Here is a 22,288-nt window from a genome sequence, read left to right on the forward strand (position 1 = left end):
ATTATTGCAAAGAGGAGTGAACACACTATATAGTCAAAGAAAGCATAACAAAAAAAAATGATCTGCAGAACTTGATTATTAGGGGCTTCATCCTGAAAGGTGCTGAGTACTCTCGTCCAATCCAGCAAAGAATTTGAGCCGTTGGTATCAATGGCTCTACTCAAGTGTCTAGTGTTAAGTATGTGTTTAAATGTTTTGTTGGGTCAAGTCAGCATACTCAGCACTTCACAGGATCAAGCCCCATCTTGGTACTTGTAGAAGTAAGTAGCCATTGTTTGCGGCTGTAATTGGAGCTCTGTTGATGTGATTCCTTTTATTCAAACTGCTAGAGATTTGGGAAGGATACACAGTTAACTTCCATTACCAGGGTACTGTGAAAACAAGAGCAGCAGGGAATCTCCAGGGATCCATAATGTCCAGAGAGTACTAACATGAGAGAAGACATTATCTAGTGCTTGGCACGAAGTTAGGAGCCAGAAAGTCTTCTATTTTTAGTTTTGCCTCTGACACAGACTCTGTCTGTGGCTGGGCATGTCCTTTAGCTGTGCTGTGTGCCAGTGTGCCCCGTTTGTAAAATGGTGATAATACTCACCTTGAATGGGGTGTTGTAGGGATTGATTTAAAAAGTGAGTAGAATTTTTAAAACATAAAGAGCTAGGTCTGACAACCACTAGTTAGTTATAAAGTTCATGGCATGTTTTAATTCATGTCTCTATATTTGTGGGGGACATGACTTTTATTTTATACAAGCTAATTTGTCTCATTTCCTGATATTTATTTAAAGAAAAATTAAAATCCTGAAATATTGCTCCTTGAAACACAAAGAGGATGGAGGATCACCTTGGGAAATTATTCTCTTAGCAGATGCAGCTTTGAGTGCTGTGGTAATTAGCAATGTGTTACCAGACAAGTCTCCTTGTGCTGTTTCTAACAGTTGATCATGCAGGAATTGCATTTATGGGTGATGTTGACCTTACCAAGTTCATATTCATTTTCCATTCACTGTGAGCTATTAATCAATGAAAAATCTTACCAGCTCTGCCAAGTGTCAACACACTTCCTATATTATATACGATTTAAGGAATTAATTTCTTGTACTATTTACATCCTGGGTCAAAAGACTCACCCAGGGAAAGATTACTGTGCATTTATATTGTTAGACAGGGACTTGCTCTGCAAATTAGCAAAAAAGTAAGTCCCTGTCTAACAATAAAAGCGGCTGGGAAGTGGAGAACCACCAAATTATTGTTTGGAGGAAAGCTACCATGTAACTACAAAATTATTTTTTTAAAGCATTCATGGGACATGCTTATCCTTATTTCACTAGGAGGGTGGTGAAGTACTGGAATGGGTTACATAGGGAGGTAGTGGAATCTCCATCCTTAGAGGTTTTTAAGGCCCAGCTTGACAAAATCTTGGCTGGGGTGATTTAGTTGGGGTTGGTTCTGCTTTGAGCAGGGGGTTGGACTAGATGACCTCCTGCGGTCCCTTCCAACCCTAATCTTCCATGATTCTAAGGGCAGAAGGCCCAGTCCTCAAAATCATTACTCAGACAAGTAGTCTTTACTCACACAGAAAGTTCCACTGCTGTTACCCTCCCATGACAGAGGATTGCAAGACTGGGTAAATACTTGGTATAAAGAGTTAGTATTCTTGGTGCCTTCAAGTGTTATTCAGGATACGTTAAAGCATATTGATAGTTCAATGGAAAATGTTTGCTCTTTTCTTCTTTTTTTTTGGTGTGCATGTTGACACTATTCAGTGTACACTTACCATACCTTGCAGTGGCTCAGCTTGTCAGTGAGATATTTCAAGCTCATTTTCCAGGTTGAATAAACATAGTTTATATATCCATAGGGATTTTGTAACCATTCACAGTTGCTTTCAACAAAGAAAGTCAACATCTAAACCTACAGTATAATAAAAAAACCTGAAGTTTAGTCAGAGCAGTCAAGTGCATTCCAAGTCTGTTCAGATCTGAAAAGGAGTGTCCAGAACCATAGAGCCCAGATCCTCAAAGGTATTTAGGCACCTAACTTCCACTGGTTTCAACTGGGCTTAAGTCAGTTGCTTTTCATGGGTCAGCATGGGTGTAATCAGGGGCGTTCACAAGGGACAGAAAGAATAGACGCACCCCGGGCCCAAAATCTCAGTGTGTCCCTACAACCTCAGGAGGGAGGAAGTAGCAGGGCAGCTGGCTGCCAGCTGAGCTCCTCCTTCTACACCCCCAGGGGCACCATTTAGGGAGGGCTTTGGATATCACTGCTGTTATATTGCTGGTTCAGTATATATGTAGGTATGTATCAGTGCAATGTATAAACATTAGTGAAATGCAGCAATCTCTGGCGTAGAGCACTGTCTCCAACCAGTATGTGGCATACTGCACACTTCTGATGATAAGAACATAAGGGCAGACCTATTACAGTGCCTTGGGAACTTTTATGGCCATGCGGTACAGAAACTACCTAGATTTTTATGGCTTCAACCAAAAGACCTTCACACAGTAAAACTGCATAGAGGGCAGTTTACCTATATTGGAAGCATGTGGGTACTTATATGACTTCCATCACTTTAGCAACTGAAAGATGGAGTCAGTTTAGCTGGCACTGTTCCATAGAATCTAAGTATTCTGAGTCTGGTGTTTGGGACCATTCAGGCACCCTCACCAACAAAGCCTTTGGTTTAGCAGAAGTTTTCATATTATATCAGCTCATTAATGACTAATGTCTGCTCTTGCAAACACTTACTTCTGAATGTACCACTAGGAGTGTACTAGAACACCAGGAGTAGTGCCACCGAAAACACTTATTACTGAGTGTGGTACTTGTGTACTGTAGTGTTTGCAGGACCAGGGCTGCAGTTTGGTTTTTTCCCTTCTATTCTTTAATCTATCGTGATTACAATTCTGAGGTGTGAAAAAATAGAAGAGACAGAGCTTTTTCAAAGCCTATAAAATCATTATGAAAAATCATATCCTGTGAATCTACTTTAGAAAGCTTAATTTACATTTAAAATTATTGCACAAGTACTTAGAATGCAAAGTGAGCCACTTACCAAAGCGTAAAAAGTTACTTTGCATGAATGCAACATTCATCAAATCCCAGCAAGTCTCTAATGTTTTGATTTATTTATTGTGGGCCAGATACTTGCCACCCTTACTCGTACTGAGCTGTCCCCCATACTCCTGTAGTTCCACATGTTTCAGTGGGACTTTGCAAAGAGTAGGGGACTCACCATACAGAAGGGTGGTGGAATCTGGACCTTTACCTCATATTTGCACAATGGCTCAGCTCATTTATATTATTGTGAATGTGATGGTGAAACAAATTAACCGCTCATGCAGGTTGAAATCTTACTTGCCAAACTTTAAGCCAGACAAGTTATAAAACCCCTGAAAATAGAGACTTATAAGGAAATTGCTGAGGGAACTGTTACTATTGCAATAGAATTGATGCTGGTATAATTGGTCAAAATGGTCTTATTATTCAGGGCAAAGATTTGGATCTCTCTTTACACACTAATGTCTTTAAAACAGAGCAAAACCACCACTTAAGATGACTCACAGACATACTTTAAAAATGCTATCAAGATTGAGAGCATAATATAGCTCTTATAAATCTACTCCACATTCTTTCACTAAGAATGACTGACATGAAAACTGGGGACTGCAAGTCAAGAACCTAAATAAGAGATTTTTTGACTTATAAACATGGATTTATGTGTTAGCAGAGCCCTGACTGCCTCATGATGCTTTAGGGCATGCAAAAGACTGGTGTTTATAGACCTACAGACCTACCTATGCTACAGTTTTGCCCCATAAAAGCTGGTAAGCAAAAAAACCAGTTTTAAAGTTTCTACTGAGAGTAGTAGTAATAATGCTGGGGGAATTGTCGTCGTCTTGCTAACTCTAATGCTTGCTTTTATCTTATCCTGCAGCATTGGTTCTCAACCTGTGGCCCACAGGTCGTTTGCGGCCCATGTGACATCCTTCGGGCCATATAGGTAGTATATATATTACGTGGCTGCGGCCCCCATAACACACAGAGAGCTGCATATGTGGCCCACAATGGTAAATAGGTTTAGGACCACTGCCCTACATGTTAGATGGCTTATTTATTTATTTTTGCTTGACAGGGAAAGGATGCTGCTTCCAGAAGTTCTAGGCAACTTTCGAAGCACAAACTTGAAGCTAAAAGAACCCCCAACAACCCACTTTCAAAGTACACTTTAAAACTGAAGATGTTTTAAAAGCATATCCCATGCCAAACTAGACTTCAAAATCCATTAGTTGTCCTTAGCAAACACCAACAACTTTTCATCATGTTATCACAAATATGTTTGACCGTTTGTGTCTTTGGTCTTAGCTTCATTTGTTTTCACATTGCATTGTAGTCTCCACACTGTAAATCAGACAGTCCAATCTTGCACAACATACACTCCCCTACCCATCTAGCCTGTTTATCTTAACAGAGTCCAGGCCGATGTTCTCACAGCAGCCAGCTTACTTAACCTTATCTGCATTATGCTTCTATATTTAAACAAGGAGTGTTCTTTGTTTCAGAACTAAAATAAAACATAACTGCACTAGATGGGTGACTTTTAAAGAAAAAGCATCTATCACTTTTATGTGGCATTTCAAAGAAGAAGGCATTTAATAATGCTGCAAGACAAAGGCGGGAGTCTGTCTTGATGTACAACCAACAGTTTAATAATTAACTTCTCTTAATACTAAATCAGTTCCTGGGAAGAAGAACAATGCAATAGCATTAGGAGGGTTACACTAGGTAATTTGTTGCATTGCATGAAACATATACAAAAGCAGAACATAGTTGATTGTGGTATAATCCTTTTAAAATGCAGACAGGCAGTGAATACAGGAGACTGAAACAGGAAAGAGAGCTCTCAGTGTAGGGACCAACGACCAAGGAGATTCTTGGGGAGCACTGCTATCCCAAACCAGGGAAAGGAATGTAATGTTCCCCATTACTTGACTTCCGTCTACAGTGGAGATGGCTATAATTTGGATGAGAAATTTGCAGCCACCCAGAAAGTTTGTGGTAGCCACTATGTTGCACACCATGGCCAGTCAAATGATTGTGATGCCATTGGGGAAAGAGGAGTAGGGTTGGGGAAACACTGCAGAGAACTATTCCACAAATAATCATTTGAGGGATATTTTTGGTAATGAATTCACTTGGATCATGTTCACCTCCAAATTCATTTTTCGCTCACTTCCTGTGAGCATGTAAGTGAGCACATTTACTGGCATGTTGTTAGTGGAAACCATGAAAGTTAAGTGATTAACCTATAATATACAGCATTTAGAACTAATTACTTGAACCTCTGTTCCCCCCCCCCCCCCCTGAAATCCCTCCCCCCCCTTTCCACAAGAAGTGGTTCATGGTTTGATTTCCTGCTGAAGTCTTTGGGCGGGTAGGGACAACAACTTCCCCTTTTTAAGGAGATATCGCCTTCTCTTTTTTCCTCTTTCAGGAGGAAGCCCTTGTTATATCTTTCTCCTTGAGAGCTGGGGTGAATTGGGGCTTTCCCTGCCTGTGTCCCCCTCATATAACATCCTCCTTTTGGATACCTTTCTACCATACTTCCCTTGTCCCAATGTGATTTCTTAAAAGATCATGGGAGGCAGGGATTGCATCCCAAAGAGCAGTCCCTGCCTCCCATCATTATTTTCTGGGGAATGTGGTGAGCATGGAATTTGTCGTCTCTACCCATGAAGAGTTGGGAATTCTCCCCTCTCTTTGTTGTAGGGGCCTTTTGAGGCCTTATGCAGTCTGAGGATGGTTTGGGGCTCGCCCTATCTGAGGGTGCAAGAGAAATGATCCTATCCAAGATGCCAAGGAAATTATATATAGTTATTAAAACGATCAATTGGTATAACATTAAAAACACCTGGTTGTCTGTGGACAAAAAATGAAAAGTTATCTCATGGAATCACAAAAAAAAAAAAAAAGTTACATTAGACATTCCTTTACCACTTATGGTGATTTTATCTTTTTCTTCTGCTAAGGAAAAGTGCTTCTGAGACAAAACTGGATTGCTCTTCCTTAGCCTTTAGTTAGATTAAGTAGAAAAGTAACAGTCTCTTTAAAGTTTATCCAGACATTTCATCCATCAGATTTTGGTGAGAGTTGTTCATGTGAATGTTTTTCTTACTGAGATTAATGGTCTGATTGTTGTACCATATATCACAGCACCTTGGAACATATACTGTATTATTTTCCATAGGCTCTAGAAAAGTGTATTTGTCTGCATCCATGCAAAACACCATATGAAAACATCAGTAACTATGTTTTGAACTAAGATTTGAACTTGTTTTTCTGCTTAGGCAACTATTTTAAACCACAATTCTGTAAATTGCTTTTATTGCCATCAATCTTGGCTCATATCGTTTATGCTGAAAAAAATGTGCCTTTGCATGTCCAATTTTGTTTTATGTAAGGACTTTATAAATGGGCAAGAACTGGATGGGTTAGTTTTGCCAATGCAAGGCCTATTGTGGTTTGGTTTTAAGACTCATTATGGAATAGGATCCCCCATCTTACTTTATATGTGTTTTCATCTGAAATCAATTATGAATGAAATTGCAATGCTCAAAAAATTCCTTTAGCCTCAAGAGCAAGCAACCACAAACACTGAATGAAGGAAACTCCAGAGTGAAGTGTAATAAAAATTCTGTTTCAATTAAGAGAATATGGCAACATATTATTATACTCCAAATACATGTGTCTGATAATGTAATACAAATTATAAGAACCCCAAGCACGTCTTTTCTGAACAAAAATAAAATGAAAACTTAGAGCTGCATGATGCTTATATCTATCAGTCAGTAATAAACATTTGGGGGGCGGGGTTAGGTTGAAATGACTTTGCATGATCTGAGTTTTGATTTGACTTTCAGATGCCATGAATGAATCTGAAGTGAAGCTCCATCTTCAGCTTACATTGCATGGGATAAAGTCAAATCAATGAAATTTGCACAGTTTGCATCTGAAACCATTATGACTCATATTTGCTAAAAATTTGGCCTGGGCTTGCTAAAAGGTAGACAAACTTTCATGAACCTAACCTGGGTTAGCACAGATAAATAAATTAAAAAATGTGAGGTGCTCTGAAACTATGGTAATAGTGGTTCTCTAAGAACCATGGAATAGATAGTATAAATCCAGAGGTGCTCCATTGTCTTCAGTGTGTTTCTACGGTTTTCTATTGGTGTAACAGAGCAGAGTTTAGCTTCTGTACTTTGCACCTGGGACTTCTTGCATCCTCCTTAAACCCAGCACTACATCAGGCTCTGCCCATATACAAGTAGCTGACAAGCTGGATCTTATCTTAAAAAAACCAAAACACACACAAAGTTTGTTGCACCCCAAATCATAGTCCAGACAGCTAGCAGGCTCAGGACTAGATTTTGTTTTTTAGTCTAGTGGAGGGTACCTACCCGTGCAGTTCTTGAAAAGTTCGTGCCCCTCCATTCAGTCCTTTATGGCACAGTTGCACATAAAAGGTGCCAGCTTCCACAGCCAAAACCTGCTGCCATCTTTCTGACATGACTGGAATTTTAGAGAGCTGTCAGACTTAGGTGTGACTGACAATTCACAAAATCAAAGACAGACATGGCAAATTAGGTCACCAACTCCATCTCCTGCCAAGGCAGGATACTTTGCAGGTGTTCTTTCAATAAGATGTGTTGTTCTGTGCCAATAACTGGCTCTGGCATGGATTATATTTGTTTATGTAAGACTAAATCCTGAGGGGTTTGTAGCACCTCCCACTTATGGGAAAATCAGATGCTCAGCACCTCTCAGGATATGGCCTGTAATAATCTGGATCTTGATGTCCTACAAGCTTTGGAGCCAATAAATGCTGAGGATGCTCAGCAGCCCAGCAGGATCAGCTTGTTGTTTACTCAGCATGTAGCATGGGCATTTGTGTAGCGATACTCATGATTAAACCACGGGGTGCACTTCAATCAGAACATGTTTGTCTGTCTAGGCACTTCTACGCTGCTCATCACTGTGATCTGTGACCACGTTTCTCAGACTGGGTTTTACCCATTTCTAAGTCAGGGAGATATTTCCATAATGCACTAGGAGTGCATTTTGTCCGCAGTCACTGCCCACCCACCCCTTTTCCCTCACCATGGAATATGCCACAGTGCATTTATAGTAATATTTTCCACACAGGGTGTTTTGAGCTACCTGTTACTAGCCAGATGTTAACAGTTTCTGAAACCAGGCCTGTTTGTGGACGGTTCTTTTTCTTTCTTTCTTTTTTTTTTTAATTTTGTTTTAAATGAGAATGAAATTCTTGTCCCAGCTATGTATCTGAAGCAAAGCAAATGGAATTAAAGCAAATAGCAGCTCAGCTTTTGACACAATATGAAATCCTGTTTGCTCTCTGATTGCACATTGAGTGTTGACACTACCTTGTAGATATGTCACTTTCATGCCAGGGCTACATTTTTAAAGCATGAGATTAGTCGAATTGATTCTGTGAAAATAAACATTAAAGAAAACACACACAGTGAAGTGCTCAACTCATAAAAGCCCAGTGCTAAAAATTCTGGGCAAGGACTTCCACCCCCACAAAGCCTTGCTCAACCACAGATTGCCAGTTGGAGTTCTACCTCCCAGCTGAATTTATTGCAGTCTGAATCCCTTGAGTCCACAAACTGCTTTACAAGACGTTGGCCGCCACCCTTTCCCTAGTATTGCACCTTGAATTAGCTCTTTTCTAGAGAATGTAATTGCTGATTCTTTTCATCTTGTTTTCACTGGTACCTTCTCAATCTCTCTTATTACCAAGCAGGAGGGGGTGACTTTTTCTACATTGTCACACGAGTTCAAAAGAGATGAAAGCAAAGAAACCACGCTTTCCAGCATTTCAAAAGTGACTAGGATTTCCAGCATATCGCCATGATATCTAGCATATCACCAGCTTTTGTTCACAGATCTGTAGCAGTCTAGTGTGATCCACTGGTCAGTGTGTTTTACGCTCCAAGGGTGTGCCTGATCTTCACAGCATGTAGTCTAGTAGAGCTACTAGCTTGGGAATATCAGTGCTTTACCACAAAGATCAAGCGGTAGAGACACATGCTCTGAGCTCTGGAGTGCTGCTTGCTTCTAGATTAGGACAGTACGAGCCAAATTCATTCCTGGGGTAATACTGAATTCACTAGTGTGAGGAATTTGTCCCTTCTAGGTAGCAAAAATGAAACATTGCCAACAAAGATTAATGAGGTTTCTTAGGCCTGGACAGATTCTGGATCAAATTCAATTTATTTATACCACTGTAAATCCAGAGCAATTTCAGGGAAGTCTCTCGAGTCATTCTAGTTTTGCACTGCACTATGATTCAGTCCTATGCAGATTTGAATTGGCCTAATTCTCATCTCAATTACAGCACTGTCAGTCTGAAGTTACACTGATGTAAAACCAGTGAGTGCAGCCAAGCGCTGCATTCCTTCATATATTAGGGAGCGGAAATTCTCCCTCAGCATACAGCTGGTCAGAAAGTGCAGAGCATTTGGTTTTCATGGGCCAGGGAGAAATTTAACATGTAGTGAACTTTATACAATAATTTATTTTATTATTTGCATTACTGTAGCAACTACAGCACCCAACCAGACTCAGTCCCCATCTTGCTAGATAGCTGTACATATACACAACAAAGACCAACTCTGCTCCAAAGATCTCATATTCTGAGGTCCTGAGCCTACAAGAAACTTCAGGTGACTCCCAATTGATTTAACTGAAACTCGTTCAGGGCGTTATTGTGAGACGAGATGCAATAGGTGGGTGAGTAGTTTGATATCAGAAAGAAAAAGGAGGAAACCCTTTTCTCTAGAGTTATGTTTAAAACCAACTAGGGAACTCTGGGTTGAAAGGTTAGTGAGGAAAATTATTTTTCTTTCAGCTGGAATTCTTGTACAAGGAAAGTGTTGAAATGAGAGCACTTTGGGACTAAGGAAGTTTCCTAAGTCAAGTAAATGGTGGCTGAGTGTTCATTTTAAATATTTTGACTAAGACTAGTGAGCGGGGAAGTAATTTCCTTTAAAGATAATGTGGCAAAATGTGGGATTGCTGCTCAGATGAACAGGAAAAGGTAAAAAAGAGTTTTTAAAATTTTTTCTAGTTAGGTATTTTGCTTTAAATTCCTAGTGGGATTCATGCTTTATGAACAGTTACAAAATATTGTAGAGTGATAGATTTGAATGTCAGAAAGAACCATTATGCGTGTCTAGTGTGACCACCTACAGATCACAGGTTTAAAATCTCAACTACATTTCTGCATCAAGCCTATAGCTTCTGTTTGAGCAATAGCATATATTTTAGAAGGACACCCAGGCTTTACCTAGAGTATAACTGGCAGAGAATCCACCATGTACTTAGGTAGATGTTTAAACCACTGAAATAAGCCTTTACCTCAGAGTTTTTCTGAGGATAAAACAACAAAAAAACTCAAAGAATCCAGAGATCTAGTAAGAAGTACTCCAAGCAGTTCCATATTCTCCCCCAAACCAGCAATGGGCCACAGCATTTCTTTGTGCATCATTCAACATTCTTCAGTACAACGATTCAATACATAATTTATTTTTCACGAAGTTGAAGTGTTATTGTTTAAGAAAAATGATGCACTCTGAATGCTACTTTGTTTTCAAGTGAGAAGTGAGGAGATTTGACCAGTTCTGGTTCTACAAAAACCAGGAAAATGATTGTGAAAAGTTTTAAAGTGGTTTCTGGTTTGCTGTAATTAAGAAAACTTTCCCTTTTCGTGACTTTTTTCCAAATATTTGTATAGAAATATTTATCAATTGTTTTCAACACTGCTGTTGAAATGCTATCTTTTTAAAACCAGAATTTTTTTTTAAATTTAATTTTATTTATTTATTTATTGGAATTTGAGAAAAAAGTTAAGAAAAAACTGTCTCAGGAAAGTTTCATTTAACACTCCCTTCTCCCTAAACACCAGGCACCAGCAGCAACCCAGCCACCAAATCCAAAAAAACAAAGAAAATGTTTTGGGCAAAACCTTTGGCCAGCTCCAGTTACAAAGGGAGACTGCCATTTACTTTGAGCTGTTTCAGACGCTTTAAGCAGTATTCACAAACATAGAATTTTGAACTTAAACAGGAATCTCCACACTGATTCTAAGGGTTCTGTTCCTCCAATCAGGGGATAGAATCATATCTTGTCACTTGTGTCTCCAAGCAACCCACAGAGTTTGACTTTTGAATATTGAATAACTAATTAACTGTTCCTGAGGAGCCTGCAAACAACAAATTATTCATGGAGAATGTTTGGTGACTAGTTTTCATTAAGGAATAAGTCTGAGGAACCTGCAAACTGCTCACAGACAACTGACAAACAGAAAGAGAGGCTAACCTGATCAAATGTATTTATCGGAGCTGTCAATGACAGGCAGGGACATTATTTTTTGTTCTGTGTTTTGTACAATGCCTCGCATGATGGGTTGTGGTCTATGACTGGGGCTCCTAGGTGCTATGGTAGTACACTTAACTAATAATACTCTCGACCCTCATGTATGCACACAGTCACTCAGCCCCAAATGAGTTCACACAGTCAGCTGAGCTGCAGGAAAGGTTTGCAATTTTTGGCTCACCACCATCCATTGTGGCAACTGCTGAGCAAGCAGCTGAGCGACCTCTGTCTCTCATATCCCCTTGCTTGGTCTGAGTCTGGTAGAGCATCCAGAAGTGACAGCAGGAACTGACTGGGGGAGGGGGGACCTATTACGGGCTTCAGCTTGCCTCCCCCACATTCACTCAGCATTTCTGCCTCCCCAACTGATCCCTTCATCCACTCAGCCCTCAATGTACCCCAGCTCCCACAAAACCTACCCCCACCTAACCCAAACTGCTCTCTCAAGCTATTACCTGGACACCCCACAACTGTAACTACTCCCACACAGGGTCCCACAGACATCCCTGCAAGCCCAATTATCATGAGTTTGCCACTAACTTCCTCCTTCCCACACACACCCTCAAACCTAGCTTCTTCCAACCTCCCTGCCAGCCCTCAGATACCTCCATCTTCCACCAATACTCCCCCTCCACAAACCCAAATTCCCTTAGCTCTGCCCAGCTTCCACCCTCCTCCGACAGCCCCCAGATACTCCTACTTGCAGCCAGAAATTCCCACAAACCCAGTTGCCCTGACTATGTCCCCACCCCATTACCCACTGACTCCTCAGGCAGCCCTCGGCACCCACTAGACTGCCACAGCTGCCAAGATTTATGCAGCTCCATGTCCAACCCCCACCATTGCTTGGGGCAAAATGTACAGACTGGAACTGAGCTTTAGTATTGCATACACATTTGAAAAACTGCAAGTTGTTTAATTAGCTACTTTGCCTATTTGCAAAACACAATAAATAAACTGATATGCAGAGAGCTGCACAAACCACGGCAGCTACAATTTATGTGCCCCATGTTAAGTTTGTAGGGACTAATTTATTTCAAAAGGCATTCCCCTTTAAAGTGAATAAGTTTAAGTATAACTTTCCCCACAAGTTAACTGGGCATTGCAGCCATTTTTTGTTTGATTGGTTGTTTTGTTGTTTTTTTAAAAAAACGGCACTACAGCACACGCAGGGAAGCGCAACACAGAGGTATGCCTACACTGCACACTATGTCCAGGCTGAGAGTCACATTTGAACTTAAGTCCCCTTCTGTCCAGGCAGAAATGTGTCTGATTCAGGCCAGTAACCTTCTTGACTCAGTCTCATAAACCCTGCAAGTGGCGTGGTTCAGAGCCCAAGTCCCAATGAGACATGGGTCAGAGCCCGGACATCCTGCAGTGTGGATGCAGCTCAAGCCCAGATTGCAGGGCTCTGGACTGGAGGGTCCGCCACAATCTCCTGAGACTGTGATTCCCAGCCCTTCAGTTATAAAACTCACCACTCACTTCCAGGAATGAGAAGCAACCTCCTGGGTTAAAACATAGCTACTAAGTGTTTAACTCTTCATTTCCACCTGCACTGCTCAAACACCCCCACACACCCCCACTAACCTTTATTAGCTATGGCCCGCAGTAAGATGAAGTCCTGCATCAAGCACACTGATACGCAGCTGGATTCTGGTTTTCTGTGGTTAGCTAACCTCCAGTGTGAGGCAAGCAAGATGTTTGACTTCAGCAAGAGCCCAACCAATCTTCCTGTATATACAATAACCAAGAGGCTGGTGGTGCAGGGGATTGCACTTATAGCGCATCCTGGGGTCTTACTCTGAGGATGCCAGCCTGCTGCAGAACCAGTGTTGGAGCCAGAGCAGAAGCTCGAGTCTGGTAAGTTTCTGCCACCCATGTTTGGTTTTATTAATATATGGCCTGGAGGGATTTCCATCTCATGGGCCCATTAATACAAGCTGGGATTTTTTTGGTGTGTTTTCATTCAGGGCGGGACGCATGCCATTCCCCTAGGCCTCCCCTCATGCCTGTGCCACCAAACAGGATTCAAAATGGACACTGCAAAAAGATGAAAAATGATACAAGCGGTTATTAAACTTTTTACTAGTTACTTGCTGATTGGTATATGCATATTGCAGGATGTGCCACAATTCTGAGCTTCATGTGCCCTTCTGATGTAATACAGTGCACCTTATAAGTCAGTCCACCACGGCCTGTTCTCAACAGCCTGTGAACTGAGTCCCAAAGCTGGCTGAGTCCCAAAGCTGGCTGTAATGAGTCCAAAGAAAATCGGAGGGTGTATTTGGTCCATTGCTTGCTTTACTGTAAGAGTCCAAACTGCAGCAGACTGTGGTAGTCTGTGCGCATTAGGAGTCCCAATGGGTGGCAGTGTTGCCAGTGTTTTCATGGCCATAGGGTGTTAGCAAGGAGGCTATTAGCATGGAAATGCAGTATTCAGCATCTTGGTGAAAATGTGTGGTTAAAAAAATTAAAAACAAAGCCATTGCTGGCTGGTGAGGGAAGTGAACTTCTCATGGAGCAGGAACTCCACGGCCTGAGTCTCCTCACCACTGTTGAGATCTGAAAAGCATCCATCCTTTGGACAATTCAGGGAGTGGCTGGACCATGTCACAGACAAACAGTGGACAAATGCACATGACGTACTTACCCAATCCCATCCATGTGTATCTGACCTACGCAAAACGGCCAGAAGAAACAAGGACTTTGGACTTTGTTGTTTTGGACAAAGTTTGATTCACTATTGGGCTGCACACCGTGATGGCAGCTGGTATTCATTATTATTATTATTGTGGCAGCTTGTAAATACCCCTGTGAAAGACAACGTTATGATTACCTTCTATGCAACAATTTTTATTATATGTAATGGTAAAAGTGGCACAAGCTTTAATGAATGTCATCACACCACCAACGTCAAAGTTTAATAAAAATTTACAGACTGCCATCCATCAACTGTGCATGGCAGTAGATAGTCAGTATGGATGAAATGCATAACACTCATTCATACGCTTCATGAAAGTATTTACAGAATTAATGATATACAATACCTACACAGTTATAAGAAACAGCATACAGAATCACCTCAAATACTAGTTAATTCCCCTTCATGGGTAGGACTGCGCATATCCATTATCTGTGTGCAAAATGATGCCTGATTTCAAGACCAGTCACGACAGATTGTGTGTGCGCTGGTTCAGCTATCCAGCAGTGCCCTGAGTCCTCTCCCGGTAAAAAGGTAGCCCCTTCTATTCGCAAATGTTGTTTAAGGCACAGTGAGCCACAGTAATACTGACTGCATTGATGACATTAGCCGTCAAATGGTTTTGAAGGCAGCACCAACGGGATTTCAATCTGACAATTATACATTCCACCACCATCCGACAACTACTGAAAGTGTGTAGCTGAAGCATCTTGTGGCAGGTCCTCTGAAATCAGAATATGATCTCATAATCCATGGCAACAGGGGACAAGTGGGGTACCCTAGAATTACAGTAAAGATAGTAATTCCATTTATAACAATGCCATTTTGTGGGACTAATCTCCTAGATTCTCCATGAAGAAATCCTGATCCCTGGCATCATGCACTCTGCCAGTGGATCCCATGTTAGTGTCCATGAATCTGCCCTCATGGTCCACTAGAGCCTGCTTAACTATGGAGTAGTACCCTTTGCAATTTATGTACTCATGTTCTCCTTGTTTTGGACAAACCATGGGCAAATGAGTCCCATCAGTGGCCTTGACGCAGCTTGGAAAGCCCATTCTCTCAAAACCTGAAGAGCATTTAAAAACATTTCTTATACCCAACACCTTTGAATAAATCCCAGTCCTGATCACCTCACAGATCAATACAGCTTATTTGCCAACTCCAAACTGGTTAGCAGGGATCTTGTAGCAGTTTGGGGTAGCCAGCTGCCAGATGACTGTAGTGACCCGCTTCTGGGCTGGCATGTGGGCTTTCCTCATGCATGTGTCCTGATACTGATCACAAACCTCCAGAAATGTTTTCTTCATGCAAGAGTTCTGGACCCACTGCAGGTCATCCCAGGTGCATAATGATGTGATCCCCCCAGTGTGTACTGGTGGCCCTGCTCCAGAGGTACTGGCCTATGTAGAGAGAATCTGTGGCTAAGGCAAGCAGTGTCACCTGAGTCACAGCTGGCATGTCAGTATCCTCATCTGCGAGGTGCCTGGGCAGGTAAAAAACTGCCACCAAATGTCACCCAACACCTCACAGATGCTCTGCCTATGTCCCAAAAGAGGAGGAGTGAGATCATGAAGTAAAGAATTTCTCCCACTGGGGTGGGATCCAAGTTGGTTGAGGCTGCAAGGGAGCATGCTGATACAAAATGGCTCACTTAGATGTGGGTTAAAACCACCAAAACCACTTCCAGCCAACTCCTGTAGGATGCACAGACAAGTTCTTTGCCCACTCACTGTGCTGCATCTTCAGCTGGTGAGTGCACTAGGACTCCTGTGATACAATAGTCCACACCACGGAAGCAGAAGTTCTGATCTGACTCTGCATAGTGTAGTATGGCTGTGCAAGCACAGTGGTTTTCATTGCAACGTGGATGCTCGAGTGTGGCCTTGGACACACGAGTCAACAACCTTGGGCTGCACAGACCTAGGTTTAGTGTAGGCAGTGTAGATGGTTGTGCTTTGTATGGCACTTATCTCTAGACCATCTCCAAGTCTTTCACTACTTCCATTTCCTGTCAATACCCCGTAACTACAGGAGAAGTACAGAATTTCTTAAAGATGTAGTGTGCTACACCCTGTGATCGTCACAGGACTTACCATTCATTAAGCTTGGGTACACAGGCGCACACACTTTTTCTTACAGGCTTATGACATTTTCTGCCATGCCTCTCTGGTACGGTATTCCTCCAAGTGTGATGATATTCTATCTCATTCAAGAGCTGCTCTAAGTAGTTTTGAACTCAGACAGGTCACTTGATGTGTTCATTGAAGAACAGCTGCTGGCAGAAATTCCTTGCAATGTAACTAGTTGTAGTTTTATTATTGAACATAGTTATTTTACACTTACACTCTTTATAAATACTGGGCCTTGTGTTCGTGAGCTGACTTTGGCTTTGAACTTCAAAATGGTTTTGTAAATTTTATTTATAGAAGAGTGAGTTCCAGCAGCCTACTGCAGCATTTTCCGTCACTATGGAAGCTATTTTATTAATTCACACTAAATTAAGAATCAATAAAGTAATTTGGGACAAATTTGTCTAAAGTAGCATCACCTTGAGTTTCCACTGCACATTTACTATAGAGCAGTGTCACGTGCAGCTTGTTAATCAAATCAAAATTCTAATTTTGCCTTTCTTCTAGGAACAATTATCAGTATAAAATACCACTGTGTTCACTACACGGTCTCAACAAGGGGCCATTGTTATTCATAAACTACTATCAGAGTTTAGCAAAAGCTTCTGAGTCACACTATCCAATAGCTCTTTATTTTTCCTGTTGCTGCATTTTAATGTATTCAGGAGTTATGGCTTTCCTGGTGTCTGCTAAATCTTTACTATAAGCCTCAATTTTCTTCTTTGCCTCATTCTGATTTTCTCTCCCGCTCTCTTTAATACAAACCTTCTGTTCTCAGCACACATCAATCACAGTGTAAATCCCAGACAAAAATAATCAGTGTGTGTGGGGCTTCTAGGTGCGGCTAGAGTTGTGTGGCAGCAGCAAGAAGTTGAAGTTGCCTCATTCAAGGGTGACTGAAGGCTTACTGCAAACTAGGCCTCAGCTGGTGTCAATCAGCGTTCCTTTTGTGTGCAGCTTTGCTTTATTCTCATTGCATTCACTGAAGAGTGTTTGTGTAAAGGTACACACTCACACTGTGAGCTAAGTCCTAAATGACACACACATAAGCAATAATGGGAAGATTTCCTCTGAGGTGACACCTGCATAAAATGTGATCCTCCTACGCTACCACCAAGTTTGTACTGAAACAATATCACACTATTACATATTCACCATATTACTAATTTGTTTTTCCTTAGTGGACTCTATATCTTCTGGTTCCATTTTTTTTTCCCCTTCATATACCTGTTCTCCTTTCCACCTTATTATTTTTTTGATTTATCTATCAGCTGCTCACATCAGGGAAAACTCTTGCAGACTGAGATTATTGTGGCTACTTATGGGATATGTTTCTCTATATTATTTGAGCATTACATTCACTTTGTCATGTAAAGTGACCCACATTTTTAGACCATCTTAAGAAAGAGCAACTCACTATGGTTGCACAAGCATCTGAAAAAAAACAAACCCCCAACAGTTCTGGTTGCTTAACTGTGGCAAACATAATGAATCAGACAACTATGAAGTAGCTGCTCAGATTCAGGAAAAGTTATTCCAAGGCTAACTAAATTCCCTTCTGCTCTCCCCCCTCCATCCCCACCAGAAGAAGTGTATCCACACAACAGCAGGAGTGTCTGTCTCACAGAAAACTCTCAGGAGGGGGAGCAAGTGAGTCACTATGCAGTCAAAAACATTTTATTATTTTTAAGGGCACCTTTCATTTGCTTGAATAGGTAACCGCATTGCTCTGCACAACATTTGCTGTAGACTTGTGTCACCACTCACTAGAACTGAAGTAAGATGTTTGTGGATGAAAAGGTAAAGCATGTGGTTCTATAGTCCCCAAAATTTATGTGCAGAGTATTATTTCTTCACCTGCCCATCAAAAACTAAGTTAACAATGACAAAGCAATTTTAATATACAAACAAAATGTAAGGATTTGTTTCAGGGCTATGTCAAATGTAATGATCTATGATTTTGGGGTACTATTTCTTTCATGCTTTTTAATATGGGGCTGGAAAATTTGACTTAAATCAAGTGGATACTTGTTAGTACCTAAGATGGAAATGAGGAAAGGGAATCAAAGGTGCTTAGATGGGCATGATATAAGAACCTTGATAGCTATGTGAAAGACAGAAAGTGATAGAAACTGGGAACAAGGGTATCATTCTCTAATTCATTGTAGTTGTGACATTCTGTGTCTGAGAAAGACACCCCAGAAACCCCATTCACCAATGTCATGTAATTATGATATGTTCTGTACAAGGTATGCCTTGTGTGGCATTATTTTAAAAGTTTTGAGCTGCTGAACATTAATATCATGGTGAATTGTATGTGCTATCGTATGTGACGTTTAAAAATATTATTGAATATGCTACTAGAGCATGTTGCAAGGCAGGAGACTCCCACAAACAGTCTTACAGGTGCAATAGTGAAGTAGCCAGATGTGCTAATGGGCCATTAACGAGAGTGCAATCTCCCAAACCCCATCCCTAGAAACTTTACCAAGAAAGCACGTACACAATGGGATACTGACTTACCACCGCCCAGGTCACAAGCACAGATTGTTCCAGCAAGCTGGAAAAGTCTGCAAAAGAAGGAGAATGACATCATCTTTTGCCTTCACTCCTCCACAGCTCAACACCTGAAGAAATGGGTAAAAGACGAAGAACTTTGGACTGAGTGAGGGGGAGGGTGTCAGGGTGGAAAAGCAGTCTCTGCCTGTGAATTGAAGATCTGTAGCCTACTTATACCATCTCTCAGGGTGGGACATTTCTAGATTCAGTTTTGTTAGAATTAAGATTGTGTTCTTATTTTTATTTCTTTGGTACCTGTTGCTAGTCTCTTTATGTTTACAATTTATAGTAACTTAAAATCTATTTTTCTGTAGTTAATAAACTTGTTTAATGCTTTATCTTAACCAGTGTGTTTATGAGTGAAGTGTTCAGGCAATTCTTACTCAGCTTAACGAAAGCTGATGAATGCCTTCCTCACACAAGGGGGAAGCGGACTTATTAATAAGCTTATGCTGGACAAATCTTTGTCCAGCATGAGACAGTATTATCTCAGGGTGCATTCTTGTGTACTGAAGAGCTTGGGGTCTGTGGGGTCTGGCTGTCACCTGGCTCTATGGTGGGTGCACGAGTGGCTCAGGCAGAGTATTCATGCAACTCAGTTGGGTGTGTGGCACCACCTGCTGTCATGTTGAGTGATAACGGGGTCTGGAGAGACACTATGTATCATCAGCAGAAGTGTATCTGGAAGGTCAGCCCAAGCCACAAGAATAAGAAAGTTCAGTGGTACCCTAGAGTCAAGCTCCATCAGGCTGCACATCCGTGACAGTAGTACAACTACTTATTTTGTTTTTCTTAAGAGGAACATATTTAATATAGGGTGAGCAATACAAAAAACCCTACCTTTTTGTGCATTGCTCAAGTTAATTAGAAAAATTACAAGGTGGATGTTTTGGAGACAGTACATAAGATGCATGGTTAAATACATAAAGATAATAGCCTAAATATTAGAAAAAGGGCACATAAATTGTTGAATCCCACATATGGCTGTACTGAAATAGGGTTACTATTCTGTTGCTTTTCCAATAATATCAGCAAAAGAATTCAGTTACTTCTGGTAAGAACGTTGCCAAGTTGGAAGAGGTGATTAGCTGCCATCATTTGACTTTCTGGACTTATTGGGATTTATGTCAATGTGACAACCTTTAATTCAGCATTGCTGTGAGAATGTTGGATGCTCTGAAGATATTTCAGGGTACCTAGTTTTCTACTTTAGCCTACTTCTGCTAAAATACTACCAAGAAAAAAGAGATACATTTACATTCAGGCAGGGAATTTGGGAACCAGACACAGAGCGTACCTACTAGTTCCATTTGAAAACATTTCCAGCCCACACCACTGATTGCCTGTTAGGATTCAACATACTGGAGGTGCACTAGAACATACAGTTTGTACAACGTGCAGGAATTTACCCTGAACATTTCATTGGTATCACATCTTTTAAAGGTCTTCTCTGTAATACTATTGTACTATTATTAAACAGGGTAGTTTACTTCTGCGTTGTGATAGTGAGTAAACTGCAAGTTCCCTTTCAGAGCCACATGCTAGCTGTTAGCTCACACTGAGAAGACAGATACATAGCTTCTGTCTGCAGCATCTAAGATTATTGAGCAAGATGTATTTGTTTCATTTTAAAAGTCATACCTTATGCATTTCAATGTCTCCTGCCCCCAACAGGATGTTAGTAATTATTCTGGAAGAAACAGTAAATTAAATCAAAGATTTTTTTATACGTATAGGGAAGCACAAAGCAGCCCAATTAGGAAACCAGTGTGTATTTATAATTTAAGACCCAGGAAGCTTTACAGGGTATAAATCAACTTCACAGGTTGACCATGAAATTATTTTAGGATATTGTTTCGTCTTAATGTTATATGACGAAGGTCTTAATGAGATGCTGCGTGTAATGCTAGAATGGCGTTCTTACATTTTACAAGTGCAATTAGCTAAAGACAAGCTATTTCTTGTGCAGTTTTCTGTTTTTATGTTGAGAAACAGGCAGATGGTAAAGTAGCCAATGCCAGCTACTATAGGGCTGCCTTCTGGAAAGTGAAATGCTCCTGTGAAGTTGGGGTAAAAACAAAACCCCCCACAAACTTACCAATGCCCTTGAGTCCCTCTCCCCTCCTAGCCACACATTCTGAAGGGAAGCATCTCTTTTCAGTGACTGGTGTTGTAACCGTGGCTATGTTCTAAACCAGCTTTTCTCAAATGCTACCACTGTGGCTGCATGCAGCCCCAGGCAGTTTTCTGTGGCCATGACGGCCTCCTGGGTTGAGATGAGGGAAGAGGCAAAGCCGCGGCCCCTTCCTGGAGCACTGAGGGGCTCTGGGGAGGGCTTTAGCCCCTCCTCCCCTCACCCTGTTTTCAGCCTTGGGATTCTGGGGGCAAGCTTCAGCCTTGGAGCTCTGATTCTGGGCTTCAGGCCAGGATGACAGGGCTTCAGCTGGGCTGGTCTTACTGGGTACCGTGATCAAGAGGCAAGGAGCAGAATGAGCCTGGGGTACAAGGCTGCAGAAGTGAACTCAGGGCAATGTGGGGGGAAGCAGCAGGGCCTGGGAATGATGGGGGACTAGGGTGCGGATGGGAGGCAGTAGGGGCCAGAGGCACCAAAATACAACTGCACATTTTTATTATTGACTCTGCAAAAATACCCTAGATAAATAAATTGCAATGATTTGGACATATATATATATTCATATTTATCTGTTTTTCCTAAAGTTAATTAAATATTTTAAGAAAATTTGTCAGAGTGGCCACCAGCAAGAGTTGGTGGCCGCACTCAGAAGCCACCAAAACATTTGTTGTGAGAACCCTTGTTCTAAATAATCTAAGCAGGGGTTCTCAAACTGGGGATCATGACCCATCCAGGGTTCCCGAGGTTATTATTGGGGGGTTGCAAGCTCTCAGCCCCCCCGGTGCATGCCAGTAAGGATGGTATGGCATGGGGGGGGGTTTCACTTTTGTGGGGGGTTGTCACAGCCTGAAATATTTTCAAAGGGGGTCCCAGCAAAAAATTTTGAGAACCTCTGATCTAAAGCATGTCCTGTTTCACTGTGGGTGGACAGTTAAAGTAAATAAGTCGTGTCACCAAGCTGTATTTTTCACCAGTGGTGCAGATACATTTAAATAGAAGCAACCATCAAAATATGGAAAATGCCCCCAAAGCATTTATTAAACTGCATTTTCTGATGTGCACATGCATCTTTGTGTGCAAATCACATATCTGATTTTCATGCAAAATTCTTGTAATGATATGCGCAAGTGAGATACGCTTCACATGCCAATGGCTAGACACATTTGCTCATGGAATCAGGTTTTCACATATAATCACTAATTATGCATGCAGATTATAGGCATGCAATGACGTGTATTGTTTTAAAATCTCATTCTGCAGGCTTACAGTTTAGCACTCCACAGTTATAACTGAATTT

This window comes from Emydura macquarii, unplaced genomic scaffold (assembly GCF_026122565.2).
Source record: "Emydura macquarii macquarii isolate MOO-44397 ecotype Brisbane River unplaced genomic scaffold, CSIRO-AGI_Emac_v2 contig_2372, whole genome shotgun sequence".
NCBI classification, from domain to species: domain Eukaryota; kingdom Metazoa; phylum Chordata; order Testudines; family Chelidae; genus Emydura; species Emydura macquarii.